The sequence below is a fragment of the Cavia porcellus genome, unplaced genomic scaffold (genome assembly GCF_034190915.1).
Source record: "Cavia porcellus strain 051 isolate PalLab524CR breed Dunkin Hartley unplaced genomic scaffold, mCavPor4.1 scaffold_1, whole genome shotgun sequence".
NCBI lineage: Eukaryota > Metazoa > Chordata > Mammalia > Rodentia > Caviidae > Cavia > Cavia porcellus.
The window spans coordinates 214,764,353-214,787,106 of record NW_026947484.1 but is presented as its reverse complement, the minus strand read 5'-3'; the positions used below and the strand labels follow the sequence as shown (position 1 = coordinate 214,787,106).

Sequence of the window (22,754 nt, the reverse complement as noted above, 5' to 3'; positions counted from 1 at the left end):
AAACACATGATCTTCCTTGAACTGAAGCAAGCAGACCCCTCTGCCAAGTCCCCCTAAGTCTCCAACAGTAGACAGTGCCGTAAGAGTAGCACAATCCCCGGATTGAAATCTGAGCGCTACTGCATGCGTTTTAAATGACAAGAGGAAACTGTTCAAACACATCAGCTAGGAAAGGGCTGTATGTGGATGCTGGGCGTGACTGGGCAGGGTGGAGTAAGAGGAATAGAGAAACAGGAAGTTGCATCCAGATTCATAAAAGCACGTGGACCTGGAAGTGATAAGAAGTCAGTATTGATTTCTAGTGTGAGGTTTTACTGTGGATCAAAATCCAAAGAGCAGAAGAGTTGATTGATGTTTCCTATCACAAGACTGCTCATTGGAGTATAGGCTTAGCTCTAATTTTGTTTCACCTTCTAGGGCAAAGATTATAATGAGGAAATCTGAAAGCAGAAACACCTTCTGTTTCCTAAGGTGTTTGATCTAAGTCAGAGAGAGGCCATCGCTCAGGAAGTGCAAAACACGGCAACCAGGCCCCAGGCCCAGCCAAGGCCTCCTCTCCCCTCGCTGTGTACTGTTCCCAGGCCTCCAGGCTCTGGCTCAATTTATTTTTCTAGTTACCAGCTTCTACCTCCTACCCGAGAAGAATTCCTTTCATTAGCATATTTGTTTATTTTTGTTTGTTTTTACCCTGAATTCTTGAGTGCCTGCTAATGTGCTAGCATTAATGTTGCATCCAGTTTTCACACTCTGCTGGGGAAGCAGACCCAGGCAGGTACATTTACTGCAAGTGATAATTGTTTTTGTAGAGGGACAAGTACAGAGCAGTAGAGAGAGGAGGGGTCCAGTGGGTATTCTGAGGTGTAGTGCCAGCCCCTGACTGCTGCTCTTGTCCTGAGGCCAATGCTGGAGGGCAAAGATAGGGTCAATACAGACCGAACACCCTCCCCAGATGGATATGATGATACTGGTACCACCAGGCTCAGTGACAAAGCCTGGGTTGAATGTTGCAATCCATTGGTTTATCCACAAACCTTGGCTACACACCTGTTGTGTGTTCATCTAAGATGGCTCATACCCAGTGTGGTGATGATATGGGCTGCGAAGACAAAATAAACCTATTTGCACAATAAATAGTTATGCTTGGTACGATGGCATATTGTTCTCTACCTGGTGCTCTCATCAACAGAGCCACCAGGAGAACCTGGTAAAACCATGGAAACAGAATGTTTGCGTGAAATGAGAAATTGTCACCAAAGCAAAACCTCAGTAAGCGCTCCAGATTTATTTGCTCTTAGGGAATTTAAAACTCACTAATTTTTGAAGTCACAGAGCTGGGAAGTTTTGCACTATTCCCTGGCCAATGGAAATGACCAGATTTGACACTGCCCCAGCAAAACAATCAAAACCTGTTGCCCTCTATGTTCTGAGAGCAGCTTCCCCCACCCCCATTGGTGACTCTCTTGAGCTGAAGCCCCACTCTTGCAATAAAGGTTTGCCTATGCAAGAGTGGATGTGAGTTATAATTTATATCATTTTAGACATAAAATGCTTCAGATATAAAGCACTGTCCCTGCCCCCCAAAGCTTCATGTGTTCAGAGGTGAGGCTCTCAAAGGTGATTGGCTCACAGGGCACTATACTCATCAGTGCATTAAGCCACTGATAAATTTATGGTTAAATGTGTTGCTAGGAGGTGAAGCCTGGCTAGAGGAGGAGGGCCACTGGGAATGTGCCTCTGGAGCTATCTCTTTTTCTCCGACTCTTCCTGGGCTCTTTGCTTTCTGCTGCAATGTGTTGAGCAGTTATCTTTGCCCATGCTCTTCTGCCACGCCATTTCTGCCCTAGAGTCAGTCAGTGATGGACTGAACTATCTGAAACTAAGAGCCAATAAACTCTTTTAAATTGTGGGTGTCAGGGGTGGGTTTGTTGTTTGTTTTTTGGACATCCTCTAAGTCATTAAGTCACCCAAGCTGAGTTTGAACTCACGGCCCTCCTACCTCAGCCCCTCAAGGTGCTGGGGTTATAGGCACGCGCCACCATGCCTGGCACAGATTTCCATTGGTGCACAGTGACCACCTCTCCACCTAGCGCCAAGCCAGCTGTAACTGTGCCATAAGCCAATCACCTACAGGCCATGTCTCTGAGTACATTTGGCTCTGGGGAGACATCTCAGATCAAAACCACAATGAAAGTCTTCCCACTGGGCATGACAGCACATTTGTCATCCTAGCACTTAGGGGGCTGAGGCAGGACGATCACAGGGAGTTCAAGGCCAGTCTGGGCTACATAGTGAATTCAAAGCCAGCCTGAACTACATAGTGAGACCCTGTGTCCAAAAACAAAAAATGAGAAACAATAACAAAAGGCTTGCCAACATTATTTTATAAGTACTTGTGAGTACCATAGAAAATTCATAGAGAAGAATCCATTCTTTGAATCAGATATTGTGTTCTTTAAACTCCTTATTTTAAAAAATGATAATTAGGGCTGGGGATTTAGCTCAGTGGCATAAGCACCTGCCTAGCAAGTGCAAGGTCCTGAGTTTAATCCCTGGTACCACAAAAATTTAAAAAATAAAAAAACAAAAACAAAAAACAAGACAATTAACTTTGAAACTGCAAAAAGAAAATATTAATTGAAACACTTGGAGCCATAGGCACGAGTAAAGATTTCTTTCTTTTCTTTTATTCTTGCTTTCTTTCTTTCTAAGATTTCTTGAATAGAACTCCAATAGCACAGAAAACAAATGGGACTATACCAAAATTTTCCGCATAGTAAGGGAGGCAACTAACAGAGTGAGTAAACAGCTTACTGAATGGGAGAAAGTCTTTGCCAGTTACCCTTTTAACAGATTGTTAACCTCTAAAATACACAGAAACTATAGAAACAACAACATCAAAAAAAAAAAAAAATGGAATAGCCCAATCACTAAGTGAGCAAATGAATTGAATAGACACTCCTCAGAAGTACTAATAGCCAAAAAGTATAGGAAAAAAAAATCCTGTATCTTTAGCCATTAGAGAAATGCACATTAAAACCACAATGAAAAAGATATAAATTTGTTTATATATACATAAAATGGCTAAGATAAATATGCTACTAATTCTACTAGTTCTTGGAAAAGACTAGTTAATATTCATATGATTAAATCAATTTGCATGTCTATATCTGGTAACCTAAGCAACTCTTTTGAAGATAACAGTATGCAATATTACAACTATTATTAAATTCCTGTCATCTTGTTTTGAAAGTGTGTGTTGTTACTGTTTTGGTTTTTTTTGTTGTTCTTGTAGTTGTTTGTATATTTCTTGCTTTTTGTTTTTCTTGTTTTCTCTCTAAAAACAAACAAACAAAACAATAAATGTTGGCAAGGATGTGGAAAAAAAAACCTTCTACACTTCTGGTAAGAATATAAATTAGTACAGTCACTATGAAAGTTTCTCAAAAAACTAGAAATAAAAGTGCGCTTTGACCCAGGTATACAACTCCTTGAATAATACCTGAAGAAATTAAAGTCATCATACAATAGGGATATTTGCATCCCCATGTTCATTGCAACACAATTCACAATAGCTAAGATTCATCTGCCCAGCAACAATGAATGTATAAAGCAACAGATGAATGTGGTACACAGATACACAATGGAGTATTATTCAGAAGAGGAAAAACGTAAAATTAAGTCATTAGCAGGAAAATGGATGGAACTGGAGATCATCATGTGAAACAAAGTAAAATAAATTTTGAAAGGCAAATATCATATTTTTTCCTAATATGAAATCTAAAAAGATGATATAAAAGTAGAAGAGAGACCATTATTGGATAAAAGAAAGGGAATAAATGGGAGAATGTAGAGGAGGATGATGAGGGGCTAGATATGTTCAAAATATAAGAAAGAATGAATGAAAGAAAAGAAAGAAAGGAAGGAAGGAAAGAAAAATGAAGAAAAGGAAAGAAAAAGTGACAAGTATTACAAGTATTTAGCTGCCTTCCCACAAGTAAACGGTCTTGACTTTCAGCAACCGAACTCTACAATATGAGACAGAAATCGGCTTGTGCTTCTCTGGTGTAGCTCTTCTCTCCTGGTCTGATTCTGATCACCTGAGCTGCTTCCTGAGCTGGAGGCCGTTGGCTGAGGCTGGCAGTGGTCAGTACGCATGTTCTGTGTGAGGGTCAGTTGCTTACCTCTGTGGCTTTACTTGCAGTTATTTCTCGGCCACGCCCCTTGCTCTTTGTTCAGGGTACTGCTGCCCCAGTCCTGTGTGAAGCACCTGCTGCAGTGACTTGGCCATGAGAAAAATAGGCGTGCTGTGTGTGCGTGTCAAAGTGCATTTCTTTTCTGCATTTCCTTACAAGTATTCTGTCTTGTTTAATCAGAAGCATCCACAGAGTTGTTCAAACAGTAAAGCCATGAAAAAGAAAGTTATTATAATCACCTTTGAGAGCTTCCTTAATGGTATTTTTTTTTTAGTGCACAGTTGAAATAATCTTGAAAGTCAGCTTATACAAGGAAAAATAATTTCAAGTCTTCCCTTTATACATCAGTCCTATGTGAGGCAGAGTGAATTCCAACAGTGGAGTCAGGATGAGGGATTCTCCCCCAGATACAGGAGGACCAAGTGAGCAAACAGGACACCCCAGCAACCTGAGCTACACCAGCAGGTGGCAGCAGGCCCCCTGGGGCTGGGGACCCAAAGGTACAGGTTTGTGTGTTTAGAACTTGAAGCTCAGAGGGACCTTGTGGGCTGAGGGGCAAAGGTGCTGCCAGGGCGTGTTCTAGGCCGAGAAGGCCACTGGGACACGGACACAGAGTGGTGGGAGTTGCTGAGCACGACCAACGTGTCATCTCTGGGGAGATCCTTGCAGGAACCTCAAGCAAACAAGGCTTTTGATCTCTTCCGAGTGATCCAATCTGGCAAAATCCAACAGGAAGCCTTCTGGCCAGAAAAATATCTATTTGCAGTGCTGGCCCATTTTGGACAGAGGAGATGGTTTAGAGTCAGAGACGCCATGCCCTGGCCAGCCACCAATGGGCAGCATTGGCTGCCTTGGCTCCTAGGAGCTTGCTGTGAGCCAGGAAGTACAAGGGACATCCTGAGCAGGGAGAGAGAGGACCACACCTGAGGGACAGGTTGTTTGGGACCCTCACAGAGCACGACCTCCATGCACCTGGCTTAGCCTTGGGATAAACTAACTGAGAGGCAAGAGATGGCACAAGGCCCTGGGGCCTCTTTTCTACTTTAGCGTTGGGAAGACACTGGTAGCTTGTCCCATTGAACCTTCAAAAATATGCTCCATCTGAGAAAGAGACTCATGAACCGAGCCAGGAAGCCTAAAGCACGGGAAGGATCCAACAGTTCCCCTGAGGTCATAAGGACTCTAGACAGCAACTTCCTTGGGGGCTTCTAGTGACTGTGGTCAGCGAGAGTCTTTAAAAGAGCAAGGGAAGCAGGAGTAGGGAGAGAGAGGTTGAACTGTGATGCCGTTGTGATAAAAGTCTTGTTGCTTGCATGGGAATTCTAAACAGAAGCGAAGGAGCTGGGCCTTTGCTGTCCTGCTTTGACCACTCATTAAATACAAGCACTACCCCTGCCCCCAAAAGCCTGGGCCAGCTAATTCCCTTTGGCCAAGGACTACTCCCAACAAGGATTCAGCTGTGAGCCCCCGAGCTGGTGGGGACTGGCATGGTGCACTACAAGTGTCTACTATAAAGAGCACCCAGGAAGAGGGCCGTGATCACCTGTAGAAGACTGAGCTGGGAATCCGTTGGGAGTTGCAGCCTGATGTCAGAGGATCTGCAGAATGAAAGTGAGCTGAGTCACTGGGGAGAAGGCAGCTGTGCTTGGGGGAACACACAGAGCTTTCCCACGCCCAGGGAACACAGTGTGCTTCACACCAGGCCTGACACATTGGTGGCAGAGGCAGGGAGGATTCAGGGCAGTCTTGGAGGCCAGCAGGAGACAGTATGGACAGAGGGGGCCCTCGCCCCACAGCATGACCGTCTATCTATCCGAGCCTCACTGTGACCCAGCTGCCTTCCTGGGAGGAAGGGAAAGGAGGCCTACTCTAGAGGAAAGAAACACATCTGGAAGAGCGTGTTTAGAGGACTGAAAAATTTGCATTTGAAGACTAATTTCTCAACAGAATCTGGGTTAACAATCCTCCAACCCTCAACCTGTCAATATTTCAAAACCAGATGGGACCTAATTACCTTTAATTGGGAAGTTTATATTCTCAATTCACCCGGGCCATGAGGGGATTGGGGCCTTCAGAGAAAGATAAAATAAACTATAAGAAAAATGAGGAAGCTATGCTTTCCCCCTCCCATCTGAATTCTGGCATGTAAGTTCTGTCACTTCCCAGCTACCTCTGTCTCCTTATCATCATTCCAAATGCTGCTTCAAACCCAGGTTTGACGATGACGCCTCTCTGTTCAAAGGGCTGAACGGGGCACATCCTTACTCATCATCTCCAGAGACAACAGAATACTTTCAGGACACCCTCTCTGGGCTCCTGTCCTTTGCACTTGCTACTGGTCTGCTCAGAGCACCTTTCCCTTCTCCCACTTCAAGACCCAGCAAGTTTTTATCTCCCTCTTTCTTCCTTCCCATATGGGTTTCACTGTGCCATACAGTGTTGCTCTGCGACCCTAACAAGATTGGTGATGAGTCCAGATGCTCTGTTAGAGTCTGCTGTGATGATGTCTGTGTCTCTAGACATCCTCGGATTATGAATGCCATGCCTCCTTCAAGTCCTCACCTGCTCTCTGCGATTTGATGCTGTTGCTTTGTCTCCTTTAATCTATTTCGCTCAGGTGTTTTGTCACAGTGATGAAAAGCTGACTGATGCAGTCGTGAGGTCTTGTTGAACTACAAACAAGAGTTGGATAGGCTGGGCCCAGAGGGACTATGCTGGTAGGAAGAGCTGGACACAGGCAAGTGAGAACAAACTCGAAACTACTGGTCACCTCTGCATCTATTGGTCATCTCATCTAACCTTTGAAAGACTCTCAGATAAATGACAACTCTCCCCAGTCTCATGGAAATTCTTTTTCCCAACTCTAACCCAGAATGATGCATAGAAGAGAATTTCATTATTATTTTTAATTAAGTTTATTGGTACCTTTTAGGTATACATATGATCACATTCATTATAGGAGGAGGAAATTTTAGAAAATCCAGTTTAAACAAGTGGACACTGCACGAATCACCATGTCACTGAGGAGCCATCATCTACTTTGGTCTGTCCACCCTCCACAAAGCTGAGAACTCCCAACTGTGAACAAGAACTACCTTATTTTTGCTTTTCAGTTTCCTTTTTTGTATTGTCAGAGCCTTGGACATTATTGGCTGAAACACTGAATACGTTTTGGATGAAATTAAAAAAGAAATGCATGGAAATGAGTGGTTTGTGCTATAGTTCAGAGCATACTACTGTGTTTCTCCACAGTAAATATCAAAAAGAGATTTGTCAACAGGCCAAGAGAGAGAGTTTGTGAGGAGAGATGCAACATGTTTTGTTTGTTTTTGGGGTATCAGGAATTGAACTCAGGACCAGGTAAGCACTGTATCACTGAGCTAAGTCCCTGGCCCCACACGTTTTGGATACACGGTGGATTTGAAGCTATGTTCCAGCTGCTTCCATAAGGACCTTTCTCACACGTGGATCAACAAAAGACACTGACGGCGCTGGGGTTTGGAGTTGTGTCCCTTTTCTTGGGATGAGAGAATGATGCACTGAGCAGGACAGAGCTCAGAGAAGGAGGAACCAGGCCTGGAAGGAGCCCAGTGAGTCCCACACTGAGATGGATAATTGCTATACCTAATGTCTTAGTTACTCATCACTGAGACAAAATACCTGATGCCTAAAGTTGGGAAAGGAAAGGTTTATTTCTTACAGGAAAGGAAAGATTTATTTGGTTTGAATGAAGCCAAAAGAGAAATAGATCCTTCCAGAATTCAGACTTCCTCCTCATGCGGCAACTCCTACCAGGTCCAGGAGGCAAGAATATCTCAAAATTTTTCTGCAGAGAAAAAGGGAGAGGAAGACCACTGGAAAAATGTCACAGTTAGCACTGATTAACAAAAGCTTGGCCTCAATTAGGAGGACAAAATAAGAAGCTTTGGTTGGGCCACTGAATGCTCTTCAGTTTGAGTGGTAGCAAGTATGTATGCACACACACACACACACACACACACACACACACACACGCATGCATCACATATGCATACTTAGCTGTATATGTAAGTGTATATTGTACATATAATAAGAATCAGTTGTACTTTTAAAAGCCTTCATGTATTAAGCTCTTTTCATAAACACTGTTTCATTCTCATATGAGAAACATCTGTGTGTTCCTCATACCAAGGGTCAGAGAATAGCTTATCCAATATTACACATATGTTAAGCAATCAAACTCTTGGATTCCATATCCCATGATATTTCAGCACGTCATAGCTGCCTCATAACACATAAAGCCAAAACCACTGGAGAGTCATGCAGTTTTGTTACAAAAACAGGGAAGATAAAAGTTGTATAGTATAACCTTTATACGAAAATATGTTCACATGTGTACATGCATGCAGAGAAAATAGAAAGGGTATAATATATTAATGTGGATGGAGAAGAGCCACTTTAGTGTTAGAACATGTACTTAGCACTGCAAGGACTGAATGGGAATCACGTCCCTTTCCTTGGAAAGAAAGAACGAGAAGAAATGAATTTATGAGTGACTTTTTTTTTTGACAGTCAGTATAGTCAGTATAGTCCAGTGCAGTTCCCAAAAGAACTGTCTCCATGATAAATGTTGTATGTCTGTGTTGGCCAGTATGATAGCCTCTAGACCCGTGGGCCTATTGGGCACTTGAAATCTGACTAACCCTAATTGAGATGTGCTTTAAGTATAAAATACACACTGGATTTTTAAAATTTTAATTTTAAACAGAATTAAAACCTGAGCACAATAAAACAGAATAAAGCCAATCAGAACAAAACAATGAAAGCAACACAGGACTTCAAAACAAGATTACAGGAAATCAACAATGGCTACCATAATATATCTTGTTATCCTCAAAATAGCATGCCACCAGACATAATAAAATCAATAGAACAAGACAGAATAAAACCAAACCTAACGAAACAATAGTGACAATACAAGATTCAAAACAAGATCATAGAAATTAACACTGGTTATCATTTTCCCTTTTTAGACGGTTCTTCCCCTGTCACTTTCATAATATCTATTGCACATTTTGGGTCCCACTAACTCCTTCAGTTGTTTAAACGAGGGAGATAACACAATGTTTACCCATATAAGCCTGAAGCATTTCACCCATGAGCATGATCTCGGGTTGCATCTATTTACCTAAGAGAGCCTCGAGATTATCTTTCTTTATAGCTGATTAGCTTTTCATTGAATAAAAATGCCATATTTTTCTTGACCATTCTGTGGTTGATGGGAAAGCTATCCTTTTTTTCTGGTTTCCTGTCACATGGAGCATTGTTTTCTCTCCTTTGACTTTTAGTTGATGAATTTCCTTTTGAGTTAAATGTTTCTTGTATACAGCATATCGATAAATCTTGTTTCTTGATCCACTCTCCTGTGTATCTTTTTATTGGTGAACTGAGGCCATCTACATTAACGGTTACAGCTGGCATGCATTGGCTTGTCTCTGCCCTGCTGTCCTCCTGTGTTGGCCCCCTACTATTCGACTCCCTGCCCTGTTTGGGGATTCAATTCTGCTGCTGTTCCTGGAACCATGATAATCTTTATCTCTCTCTAAGTATCTCTCAGTACTCTTTGTAGGGTTGGTTTGATGGTCATGAATTCCTTCAGTTGTGCTTTATCATGGAAGTATCTTACTTTTCTGTCAATTTTGAAAGATAGTTTTTCAGGGTATAACAATCTGGGTTGGAAATTGTTTTCTTTCAGGACTTGAAATGCTTCACTTCAAGTTCTTTTTTGGGGAGTAACAGGAATCGAACTCATGACCTTACATTTGCTAGGCAAGTGTTTATGACACTGAGCTATATTCCTGGTCCCTCCAGGCTTTTCTTTTCTTTTTGGTCTTTTTTTTGTTTTTATCGGTACCAGGGTCTGGTATTGGTACCTTTTTTTTTTATCGGTACCAAGGATCGAACTCAGACCTCATGCTTGCAAGGCAGCACTTATGCCGCTGAGCTAAATCCCCAGCCCCTGCAGGCTTTTCTTGACTTGATGGTTTGTCTTGAGAGATCTGTTGTGATTCTGATGGGTTTTCCTTTATAGGTGATGTTTCTTTTCTCTAACTGTTTTTTAATATTCTGTCCTTGTTCTGAGTGTCTGAGATCTTGATTATTTTATGTCTAGGTGTAGATTTATTTTGGTTATGAGTAGTTGGAGTTCTATATGCCTGACTTATCTGTATGGCAGATCCTTTTCCCATGTTCTGGAAGTTCTCTACTATTACTTCTGTAGTCTTTTTTACTGATTTTTCACTGATATTTATCACTGCTTTTTCACTGATATCTGTCACTCTTAAATTATTTTTCTTGGGCCGAGGATTTAGCTCAGTGGCATAAGCATCTGCCTGGCAAGTGTGAGGTTATGAAATTGATTACTGGTGCCAAAAATGAATAAACAAATAAATAAATAATAAGTTATTTTCCTTTGTATTGTCTTGCAGTCATTGAATTGTTATTTCCTGGTTCCTTGCTATTTTTAATAGAGCTTTCTTTCATGATTACTAGCTGTAGTCTGTCTTCAAGATCTGAAAGTCTATCTTCAATCTCTTTCAAGTGGTTTTGCCAGCTTTCAATGGAGTTTTTTATTTCCTAGATATTTCTTTGAATATGTTTCATGCATTGTAGTTCCTCCCTATATTGTTCATTCAAGGTTTCCATCATTTTTCTATGTTCCTCCTTTTAATCTGTCTTTATTAGATATGCTCAGCAATTTTTTCTTTATGTTTCTGATTTCTTCTTTTATCTGAGATATTGTTCCTGAACTGATTATTTTTACAGCTTCATGAAGTTGTTTCTTTTCTTTGGTTGCTGGCCTTTCAGGGATTTCAGGGTGTATGACTTCCATATCTATGTCTCCCAGAACTGCTCTGTGTGAGCTGGAGGTCTGAGATTTCCTTTTGCTCCACCATCTTGACATTTTCCTGGGTTCCTCCTGACAAGCCAGTTGTAGGGTCCCAGCACTTCCCATGTGGACTGCTCCTCTGTGGTGTAGGGGAATGGGACAGGAACCAGGGTTTCTTTGGCTCCTGGGGAAGCAGTGGGCCTTGGAGTGGGCTTCTCCAGACCATACAGCTACACTGAGGCCTCCCCCAGGGCCATGGGAGCATGGTGGCAGGCCTGCTTCTCCTGGCCTGTGTGACTACACCAGGACTCCTGTGATGGCAGCAGGCATGCAGAGGCATGTCCAATTTCTCCTGGCCCACTCTGGTGGCCCGTGGGAAGCAAGCATCTCCAATGGCCCACATTGGGTTTTTAAGACTTAAAATGACAAAAATGTGCATTATCTCACTAGTTTTTTTATATTGATTAAATGCTGAAATAATAGTAATACAGTGAGGTAATGAAAACAACAAAATTAACCTCACTTGATTTTTTTTTCACTTCTTTTAAGGTGAGTACCAGAAAATCTTAAGTTATATATGTGGCTCACAGTATATTTTTACTGAGCAGTACTGGTCTAGATTTAAAGAAAAGGAAATTTGACATCAGACACAAAGAGCATAGCTCCTATTCTTCATTTTTCTAGGATGGGGACATTAAGCAACCATTATTCTTTTTCATGTATGAAATGGTGATAACTATACCTAGCTCAGGCGATTTTTGTGAGGACCAGTGGTTGGATAATGTAAAGCCCCACAGGCAGGGAGGGCCTAGCTCGGGGTTAACAGCTCAGTGAGAATTAGGAGTCATGTCAGGTGTGGAGAGTCATGAGGTGTCAGCTGTACTCCTAGCATTCAGGAGGCTGTAGCAGGAGAATAGCTGTGAGTTCAAGACCAGCCTGGGCTAGTGAGTTTAAAGCCAGCCTGAACTAATGAGACCCTGTCTCAAAACACACAAACACAAACACAAATAAATTAGTAGTCATTCTGTTTTCCAAATTGTCTAAAGTGAATATGAATTTCATATGCAATCAAGATTATAGAAAAAATTGAAACAAATTAAAAAGTTTATTTTTAACCATAGTCAGAAGCTGAATATTGTGATTGTTTTAAAGCTGTGCAATAATGTTTTCTTTGTGTGTGTGTGTGTGTGTGTGCGCGCGCAAACTCTGCATGGGAGCAGGATATCATTACAAGTGACCATTTATTAGGTAATCCCATTCTTGCCTGCTGACCCTAGTCCTCCCCCTGCCACTGAGGGCAGCGGATGATTGCATCATGGTTCTCCCTGGCACACACAGCACACCAAGTGTTCGCCTATATTTAGCCACCGTGAGTCACTGAAACTCTATGCCCACTTTGCAATTAGTGCTTTGTTATTTGTTCCTCACATGGCTGCTATCCTGACTGCTCTGTGTCCTCGGATGAATTTAAGAGGCCTGAAGGTCTTTTGTTACTGGAAAAACTGTGCTTGGGGAGTCGAAACTGAAATCCCAAATCAGGGAGTCCCCTGGAAAGGACCCTGAGGGGAATGCCTACAGTTTCCTGCAAGCCAGGGAGACCTCAATTACCACTTCTTTGATGGAAGGGAAAGGCTAGGCTGCAGAGGGAGGGAATGACCATATTCTCAACTGTCAACCGCATTGATCTGGTGGTCTTGACTCTTCTTCAATCAGAAGTGACATGTGAATGCAGGACACAGGGCAGCTCACAGGGATTGTTTCCAATGGGCAATAGGGACTGCTCAGGGGGTGAGATTTCAGAGGCCTCAAGACAAAGAAGTGATGCACCTGCTTCCCCAGGGATAAACAAGAATGATTGATATTTAAAATAGGCATCCGTCACCTGGGTGGGGGGCCAGGACCTGACCCACCCCTTCCAGGAAAGGTCCTTGTTCTTTCCAGGCACAGTTGCTCTGTGACCTGCCTCCCCATTGGATCAACATTACCTGAGTGATGATACTTCTCATCTTATTGGTTGATCATAGTTTCATCCCACCTTATATCCATCTCATGATTTTGTTCTATAAACTTCCTTTGAGTAGTGGGCTCACCTCTGTCTCTTTCAGGCAGAAACTATCTTTTCCTCAATAAGTATTTCCTGCTTTTAATCTCCACTGTTGCTGAGAATTCACTCTTCAATTTTGGGGAACATGAACTCAGCTTTCAGACATCTAGCAGATTGGGAGTTATCATATTTCCCTATGTCATTTGGAGCCTCTATATTATCCCTGTATCATGATTTATGAATAAAATGTAGAGTTATTAAGCAAACTAATTAAGATAGCAAGTACATCTACTTTTTGTGGTAAGGACATTTGTAATTTACTCTCAGCAATTTTTATATAATCATAATTTTTATGATTTCAGCTAAAAATAGATTTGCAGTATCATTCTTCCTCAGTTGCAATATAGATTTGATGAACTTATTAAAAATTCATCTTGGGCGACATTTAAAACAAAATGAGAACAACCATATAAGCTCAAGTCACTTACAAGGCAATTTAAAGTGGCCACAAGGCAGCCTGAGGTGGCTTTGCTAAAGGCTCATGACCTTGCGGTGACAATGACAAGCACATCTTTTCCTCCCTCACAAAAGAAGGTGCAGACAAAATGCAGTGCATTCATTTCGGGAGAAACACTGAATTAACTGAGCTTCATTAAAAAGTTCAAAAAAGTATTTCTTGGACTTCAGCACTCTCTTGTTAGTAACAAGTTAATTTCCACAAACTTGGCTCTTCTCTAATGACACGGACTGAGTTGGAGGTAAGTAGTCATTGACACCTCAATGTCAGTGAGGAACTAGGAGAGAGATGGAGATGGAGACGGAGACGAGAAAATGCAGGTACTCAAGCAGGGGGCAACTAGGACAGGAAATGTCCATGATTTTCTCATTTTGCACAAGGACATTGATCTCACAAAGAAATCCCTAAGTCTTAGTTATACTTGAGTTGTCAAAAATCACAAAAGCTGAATTCTTTAAAATTGTGACTCATATTTTATGTCAACTAATTGATTACTGGTACTAATTACAGAAAGGAAAGTCTGATCTTTCTGAAGCTTTTATATGTTCACAAGGAATACAGTGACTAATTATAGCCATTCAGATGGTTGTGATGAGGTCAGGAGTCAACATTTTAAAATACAAACAGAAGGCTGGGCTATATCTCAGTGGCAGAATGCTTGCCTGGCGTGCTGAAATTCAATCCCCAGTACCACCAAAAAATAAAATAGTGAATTATAAATGCATGAAGACAATAATTCCATGAATACAATAGTTCAATTATGCTGTAGTTTAACTATCAATAGTCTTTACTACCATAAATGCATAATACCAGTAATTTTTAAAATTGTGTTAGGGCAACTACCTCAGGACCCTTTCTGTCTTAGACAACAGCTTTTTCCCCCCAATAAATAGACTTTGCTCTTAAAAAAAAAAAACTGTTAAATATATTTTGAATCTGTGTGAAAAAAAAGTAGATTATTAAGTGGGACACCTATTTGAAAAAGAAAATAAAAGTGAATCTCTATCCAATTCCTTATATAAACTAGATTTTAAATGGTCCATGATTTAAAATAAGCCAGATTCATGCCTGTAATTCAAGTACGCATGAGGCTGAAGCAGGAGGATGGCCATGAGTTCAAGGCCAGCCTAAACTACATAGTAAGACCCTATCTCCAAAAACAAAAGAATAAAATAAGAATAAAACAACGTTAGGAGATATAATAATTATTTTTATAGTCTCAGACTAAGGAAGCTCATTTTAAGCAAAAACCCTCAAGGAAAAAAATTGTTAAATAGGTTTTTTTTTTTTTTAAAGTTAAAATGTCTTTCCAGCAAATGATATATGAGATAAGGTTGCTACAAGGCTGCGGGGGGAGGAGTGCAATATTTATAAAAATGGATATGATACAGCATATATAGAACATTTATGTATAACTAATACAAGGGATGATACAGGACCTCCCAGTATAATATAAGGAAACATCATAACTCCCAACCTACTAGATGTGCCAATACCCTACATCATGTCACCTGAAATCAAAGAACAAATTCTAAGGAACACAAAGGTTAAGGGAAGAAAATATTAATTGAGGGAAAGGTAGATTTTGCCTAAGAAATACAGGAGTGGCCCAAGAAGTGTGTTGCCATGAACCTGCTTCTCAAGGGAAGCTTTATAACAAATCACAAGGTGGGTACAGGATCGTGAGGAGGTGTAAAGTGGGATGAAACTATCATCAGCCAGTAAAATGAAAAGAACAGTCACTCAGGTAATGTTCATCCAATGGGGAAGCAGGTCACGTGGCAAGTATGCATGGAAAGACAAGGACCTTTCCTGGAAGGGGTGAGTTGAGGTCTTGGTCTCCCACCTGGGTGTCTGACGACTATTTCGAATGTCAGTCATTACTGTTTATTCCTGGGGAGACAGATGTGGTCACTTCATCTTTGTCTTGAGGCCTGGCCTTCAGTGATTGTGCCTCCACTCACAGCTGTGCTGTGTTCTCATCTTCTGCACCGAATCCTTCAAGGGCCCAGCACTGTCCTACAGCCTGTAATATTTCTACCTAACTTAGCTGCTTATAATATAATAACCATAATAATTTTTACATGTAAGAGAAAACAAACTTCAAAAATAAGGCAAGAGATCTGAATATGAAATTCAAAGAAGAATTATAAAGTCAGCCACGGTGGCACACACCCATAATGCCAGCTACTTGGAAGGCTGAGGCAGGAGAATCACAATCTGGGGGCCAGTCTGGGCAACTTAGCAAGATCCTGTCTCAAAAGAAAAAATGTTTAAAAGGCTGAGGCAGTGGCTCAGGGGTAGAATGTCTACCTCGCAAGTACGAAGCTGTAGGTTTGATTCCAGTCCCATGTAGACACACATACGAACAGGAAGTAGAGGGAAGGTCTCTAAACGCTTTAGCACAGTAAGTCGTCAGAGCTGCAGATACTTCTAAGAGTGGCAACCGAACCCCACTCGCTGATACAGGAGAGAACTAGGACTCATGTTCAGTGCTGTCCCTCACGTCCCCCAGCCAGTTCATAGAGTACCCTCTATTCCACTTCCCCTTCAAAACAGTCACAGAGACGATCTGGGTGCAGCAGATGGGAACCAATGAGGATGAAGTTGTGGTCTGCCCGGTTCAGACCCGGACATTGTGAGGGAGAAAACCAGAGAAGCACAGGGAGCCCCAGGCAGTCTCTTAGCTGCAAAACCCAAGAGACTCTAGCTAACTTGGCTCCGGCCAATGCTGTAGCTTCGGAGTCTGGGGCGTGAGATGCTGAGTGAAGAAGCCGTGCCCAGTCAGTCCCCATTTGCTCACCGTGGCCTCCGATCCAGCTCCACCTTTGTTCACTACCTGCCAGGGCGAGGCTCTGTGGGCGATGGACACAAGGACACCGCCTGCCATTCAGGGCTGGACACTGAAACAGGCTGAATGGAAGCCAAGCGTGGGCCCCTGAAAGCAAAATATACATATAGTTTTAGCTCCTTAGGTCAGAGTTTCCCTGAGTCTTCCCTGCATACAATTGAACGTTTGGGTAATAACCATTTTAAATAGTGCACAAGGCCGGGGATTTAGCTCAGCGGCATAAGCGCCTGCCTGGCAAGCTCTAGGTTGTGAGTTTGATCCCTGGTACCAAAAAATCCCCAAAAACAAACAAACAAAAAAATAGGTCATGGATTCATTTTTAATCTCAATTTCAATTGTTTCAATACACACGAAACCATAGCTGGTACATCAAAGTCATGATTTTACAGATAGGGTTGTCTTGTTTTTGTTTTTTTAGGATAAACAGTAAATATTTAAGTAAAAGACAACTTCATTAAAAAATACCAATCATTAGAAGTGCAGGTGTTAATTGAAAGTGACAAAAACTGTGAATTGGTTTTTCAGTAAGCAGGTGGCTGAGGTTTTAGACACTCTGCTAGAATCCATTGCGCACAAGCGTTTGAGTAGCCCTGGAAAGAGCCCTTTCCCGTGCCTGCTGACCCACGCTTACACACATTTACGCAGCTGTAACAAGCCTGCGAAGCGATGCTTTCACTTGCGTGATGTTCTCTGGCTCCTCAGCTTCCCTCTGACTTTCCCTTCCTCCCGTCTTTCCCTTTCTTATATTTAATTGTCTCTACGCCTTTCTTGTTAGTTTTGCTTCTCAAGGCTCCTGATTCATTCTCATTCCCACACGCAGGGCTTTGGTCCTATGTTCCCATCCCCCTTTCCCTGGACTGGATCCTAGCTCATCTTCTCACCACTAATCCAGTTTTCCCCCTCGAATCCACCCTTGATTATCCACTGCCAAAAACTCTGACTGACCTTGTCATGGCCCGGTGCACTGGGTAAAGGCTAAGTTCCTCAGTAAGACTTTAAAGGCATTTGATTGTTGGTCCCTGCTGACCTCTCCAGATTCAAGCGTGGGCAGAATCAGGCAGGGGTTTTTGAGCCTTGAGTTGAGCGTGCTCCCCCACACCACGCCTGCAGTATCTCCCGGCCAAATTCACTGCGGCGCCTGGGAGTCTGATTTCCACCTCTTTGGTACGAGGCGTGTTGAGTGCTTGTTAGAAAACGGAACAGCGTAAGGTAGGGCAGACATGCACAAGGGTGTTTTGACCTTGAACACATAATCAGTCAACAAAGAGGAAATGAATGTGTTGCGTTAGGCGACGTGACGTTCATGGTTGGGGGCGCGTAAACCCTGTGGTTACCTCCCCCACTTTGCCAGTCTCGCGCAAGACGCCTGTGTCTCCAGTAAGGAGAAAATCACACAACTATTGAATTCCATCTGATTAGCCGACAAGCACTGTCGCTTACAATCTTTGGGGTTTCCTGCGCCCCCTTGCTGAGGACAACAGGATGAGTCCTGAGATTTTTGGCCAGCTGTGGCTCTTAGCATTTCTGGTACAAAAGGCAAGAGTGTAAAAACAGGCAGGGGTAATGGCACACACCTGTAATTCCAGCACCCTGGGAGGCTGAGGCAGGAATATTGCAAATAAGAACCCTGGCTGGATAATTAAATGACTTAGTGAGACTCTCAAAATAAAAAACAGCTGAGAGTATACAGCTCAACGTGAAGGCCCCGAATTCAGTCCCCAGTACCAGGAATTGTGTATGTGTAGGGGCAGGGGATGGGAGGGGCGAGTTTCAGAAACCGTTGAGACTGAAATGTTTATAATCACTTATATTGATTTCTGCTTATTCAATTAAAACATATAGGGCTGGAGTTAGAGCTCAGAGGTAGAGTCCTCACCTAATATGTGCAAGGCCCTGGGTTTACTCCTCAGTACTGCAGTGGAAGGAAGGAAGGAAGGAAGGAAGGAAGGAAGGAAGGAGGGGAGGAAGGAAAGAAGGACGGGAAATGTACTCAGTATATACTATTGTATGCCAGGCACTAGACTAAGAGCAGAAATACACTAATGAGCAGGTCTGTGGTTTATGTGAGCCTCATATGGAGGCAGCTACTTTGTGACCATGAGGCAACCAGCATAAGGACAAGTCCAATAGGCTAAGGACAGTGAAGGGAAAGGGACTCTGGTGACAATATTCATTCCACATGACTCTGGAATCACCTGTCTTTGCTTTTTGTTATGTAAGATAATGAATATCCTTAAGTCACTTTTAGCTATGAAACCTCCTCACCAATACAACCCTTCAATTGGTCCCCCTCTAGGTCCCCCACCTAGCACGCTGCAGCATTTGAAAGTAAGTTACAGGATGGTAAAACAGGGACCATGGGAAGCCAGGTGTGATGGTGTACGCCTGTAATTCCGGCACTTGGGGGGCTGAGGCACGAGGAATGCGGCGGGTTCAAGGTCAGTCTGCCCTACAAAGTGAGTTCAAGGTCAGCCTGAACTATATAGAGAGACCTTGCCTCAAACAAACAACCCTAAGGGACACGGGGGAAAGAACACAGCATCTTGAGTGCATCTGATGCGGACATGTGAGAAAGCAACTCTGAAGAAACTCAGTAACATGAAGGCCACAGAAGGTGTGAGGCCCTAGAATCACCAAAATGGAATTTCCGGGGTTACCATAGATGTCGGACTCAAATGAAATTTTAAAAAATAAATTATATCTTAGAAATGGAGCAAAAAAATATCTTAGAAACTTAACCTCTCCTGCCTCAGCCACCCAGTTCAAACTTGGTTGCGGTGTACACACGCAAAACCCCAGTCTCTCAGGTGACTGAGGCACCAGAATTGCAAATTCAAGTCCAAAATCAAACCTGGGCATTAGTGAAAACCTGTCTCAAAAGCAAATAAAGAGGACTAGGCTGTAGCTCGCTGACAAGTGCTGCCTAGCAAGCATGAGGGGCTGGATTCAAGTCCCAGAATCAAGGAGGTCAGAGAGAGAAGTGGATAGACACACAGAAATCCAGGGGTATGGACTGAAACGCATGCCTGCTGCATAATTCTGCACTTAGTCAGGAAGTCTTCGCTTAACGTCTCCCCTCCCATCTGAACTCCCAAGCGCCTCGCTCCAGGAGGCAGGGACAGAGGTGGCCTGGCTGCCGAGTGTATGTGCTCAGCAGCTGGCAAGGCCGGCCGCATGGAGAATCTGCAGAACAGCGTGCAGAATGTGCAGAATAGCCCAGCTGGTGAACAATAGGTCTGAACTTAATCTGGCTTAATCTGAGGAGGAGGAGCTGGGCTTTGAGAACTCAGAGAGGTAATCCTAATAGAACTGGGAGAGGTAATCCTTACTAAAAGGGTCGCACTGTCTTGAGGACAATGAGAAGTCATTTTAGGAGTTTTAAGGAGCAAAATGCGCTTTTAACAGTAATTGCTTTCCTTTGGCCTTCTTGTGCTTTGCAAATTGGACCTTCCTGTCACTACTGGCTGATGACCACACTTGACCACCTGACCATCCAACCTGCACGTGTGACCCAAGGGGCTGGCGGCAGATGCAGGACTTGGACTATGTTGCTGTCACCTCATTTTCTGTGGTGAGGAAACGTGTGGTAACTAGCAATAGTCTGAACGGGTGTTTGCCAGCTTTTCTGCATTTACAAGTAAGAGTTGTTCCCGGTTCTTTTGTGTTCCTGGTGATTGAACCCAAGGCCTCCACGCTGAGCAACATCCCCAGCCTTTTTTTATTTTTTATTTTGAGACAGGGTCCCCCTAATTTGCTAAGTTGCCCAAGCTAGGCTTGAACTTACCATCCTTCTGCTTCAGCCTCGGAAAGTGCTGGGATTTCACCAAGCCCCGCCTGTCCCGGCTGGAGAACATCCACATCACCTGCCTTGGGAATTTTGCAAATTCCTTCGCCTGAGCAGACAGAGTATATCCCACTTCTCCAACCCTCAGTGTTTACCCAGATCCACTGGCAGTCTTGAACATCCACCCCAGCTTCTTGGGTAGTGACCGTTCCTTTATGGCTCCTGTCCAGGAATGGAAGCAGACAGATAGGGGACCCAGAACCTGGAGTGCGGCCTAACTCGGTAGCAGACCCCAGCTGACCTGAGACCCATGTGCAAGTAAACTGGGAGCTCTGCTGTCCTGGGTCACTGAGCTTAGGAGATAGTCTGTAGGGCTTCAAAGACTGCTCCAAAAGCAAAGTGGATTTTGTTTTTTTAAGTTAAAAATCAACTTTATCATCTTGTTTTGTAAACCTGTACTGTTATTGTATTGGGTTTGTTGTTTGTCTCTTTTGCTTTTCGGTTTTCTTTTGTGTCTTTTTTCTCTTAAGTTAAAAAAAAAAAAGAGAGAGAAAAAAAGAATCAATTCTGGTTTGTATGCCAGTAATGGTGATGCATGCCTGTAATCCCAGCATTCAAGTGGCTGAGGCAGGAGGATCACCACAAATTCAAGGCCAGCCTGGACTACATAGCAAGGCCCTGTCAAAAAAAACAAAAGGAAATCAACTCTGCAGTTTCCATTTGTGGGACATCTATGAGGGAGAGGGAGGAGGAGAGGGTAAATGACCCGCGCCATCACACCCCCACACTTTTCTGGGGCAGCTCCCAGCAGGCGGGCTGCATAGTGCCCAGAGCCTGTCAGCCTCGCTCTGGTCTCAGCACGAAAGTAAAGGAGGACACTGGGGCGCCCTTTCTCCACGGAAGTCCCGGTCAAGCCCGAAATCCAAGCCACCTCTGCCCTCCCGGGGTCCAGATGGTGCTGACCAAGGCCGCCCTGCCCCCATCCTGCTTTGAGGTCACCGGTTTAGCCAAAATGTTTTCTAGAGCGGGATCATGACGCCTCTAGTAGAAGGAATGTTCCTGGGAGGAAGCCAGCGGGGACCACGCCACACGCCCAGTGGCCTGGCTTTCCTCTAGCTGAGGTCGCCTAGCAGCCTCGCCTCCTCCCTGCGCTCCCCGCCGCTGTCCCCTCCCCGCTGCCGCGCGCACTGTCCTCGGGGTGGCAGTAGAGAGCCGCTGCCCGCCCAGCACGCTGACGTCACCTTGTTTACCCGGCTCGGGGTCATTTTTAGATCTCGGATCACAGGATGTTAATTGGGCCAGTGGTTTCCCATTGGTTTGGCCGAAGGCCCTCTTGGTGGGCATCCGGACAAGTATGATGATGTTCTGGTTGACAAAGACATTTTGCTGTGAGGGTTACTTATTTGCAGGCACTTGGAATTTCAGCGTTTGGAGATGGCAAGGCTGCCCGTTGCTCCACGCTCTGGGCCTTCGGGTCACTTTAGTTTGGGAGGCCCAAGGAGGGTGGCATGCAAGTGGGGAGAGGAGGGCGACCAGGTATTAGCCTTGTGTCTGGTAGACACCGCGAGAGCCAGCTGCGAGTCGACAGAAAAGACTGCCTTTTTCCTTCCTTTGCCCTCTCATTTAAAAAGCAGCTAGTCAGCAGGAAAGCGTTTGGACTCTGGAACTTGCAGGGAGGAGAGCAGCTGATTTGGTCTCACCGAGTCCGGGTTCATTGTGGGGAATGAAGCTTGGGAGCGGGGAGGCCCCGCCTTGCTCACCCTCTGCAGGCCCTGGACCTCAACAGTGCAGAGCCGTAAATCACCAAGTTTCCTTCCCTGGAACTTTTTATCCCACTAGCACCCGCCAGTTTTTAGGTACTACTCCGACCTTCCCAGCTACTGACAGGAAAGTGCAGCCCGGGCCAGCTAAGGAGCAGTGCTGGCTTTCTCACCTCCGGCCTTAAGGATTTTCAGCAAAACATTAGAAGCACCCAGTTGTCTACTCTTGCAGCGCCAGTTGGTGCGTGGGCGACAAAAGGGGCTGGGAGTTGTCTCTGTGCAAAAGACAAAATAAGCAAATAAAATTCTTCCGCTATGCAATCCTTTACAAAAAAAAAAAAAAAAAGGGTAGAAAGAGGGAAGTCTGACAGTAGGAGTTTAATGTTGGGCATGTAGTTCAGTAGTATAGTGCTGGCCTAGCAGGCAGGAGGGCCTGGGGCTTGTCTTCAGTATTGGAAGGGGAAAAAAAGGAGAGAGATTAATGTTGAAAGTAAATAAGCCTTTAGCACTCAGGAAGCTGAAGCAGGAAGATCACTGCTGTTTCCAGGCCAGCCTGGGCTACATAGCAAGATTCTGTCTCTAAATTAATAAATAAGCCTTGAAGACTTTTACGTGTCCCTTGCTCCCATCTGTAGCTTTTACCTGCAGCTGCTGCTGTTCCAAACACATAAAAACCAGCTCAGAGAGAGTGCAAAGTCCCTGTCCCCCGGGTAGGTTTGCAATCCGCTAGTTTGGTC

The 22,754-nt window shown here is 43.7% G+C and overlaps 1 long non-coding RNA gene across 3 annotated transcripts; it reads right to left on the bottom strand.

Moving 5' to 3' along the window:
- Positions 1–7,129: 7,129 nt before the first annotated feature.
- Positions 7,130–22,480, bottom strand: LOC134471159 (uncharacterized). 3 transcript variants are annotated; one of them, XR_010040472.1, is made up of 3 exons: positions 17,419–17,825; positions 16,426–16,560; positions 7,130–8,019 (listed from the first exon to the last, which is right to left on the bottom strand). It is a non-coding gene; the product is annotated as an uncharacterized LOC134471159 (long non-coding RNA). The 3 variants fall into 3 exon arrangements; XR_010040469.1 differs by lacking the exons at positions 7,130–8,019; positions 17,419–17,825 and adding an exon at positions 22,191–22,480; XR_010040464.1 differs by lacking the exon at positions 7,130–8,019 and having other exon boundaries at positions 17,419–17,829.
- Positions 22,481–22,754: the final 274 nt, after the last annotated feature.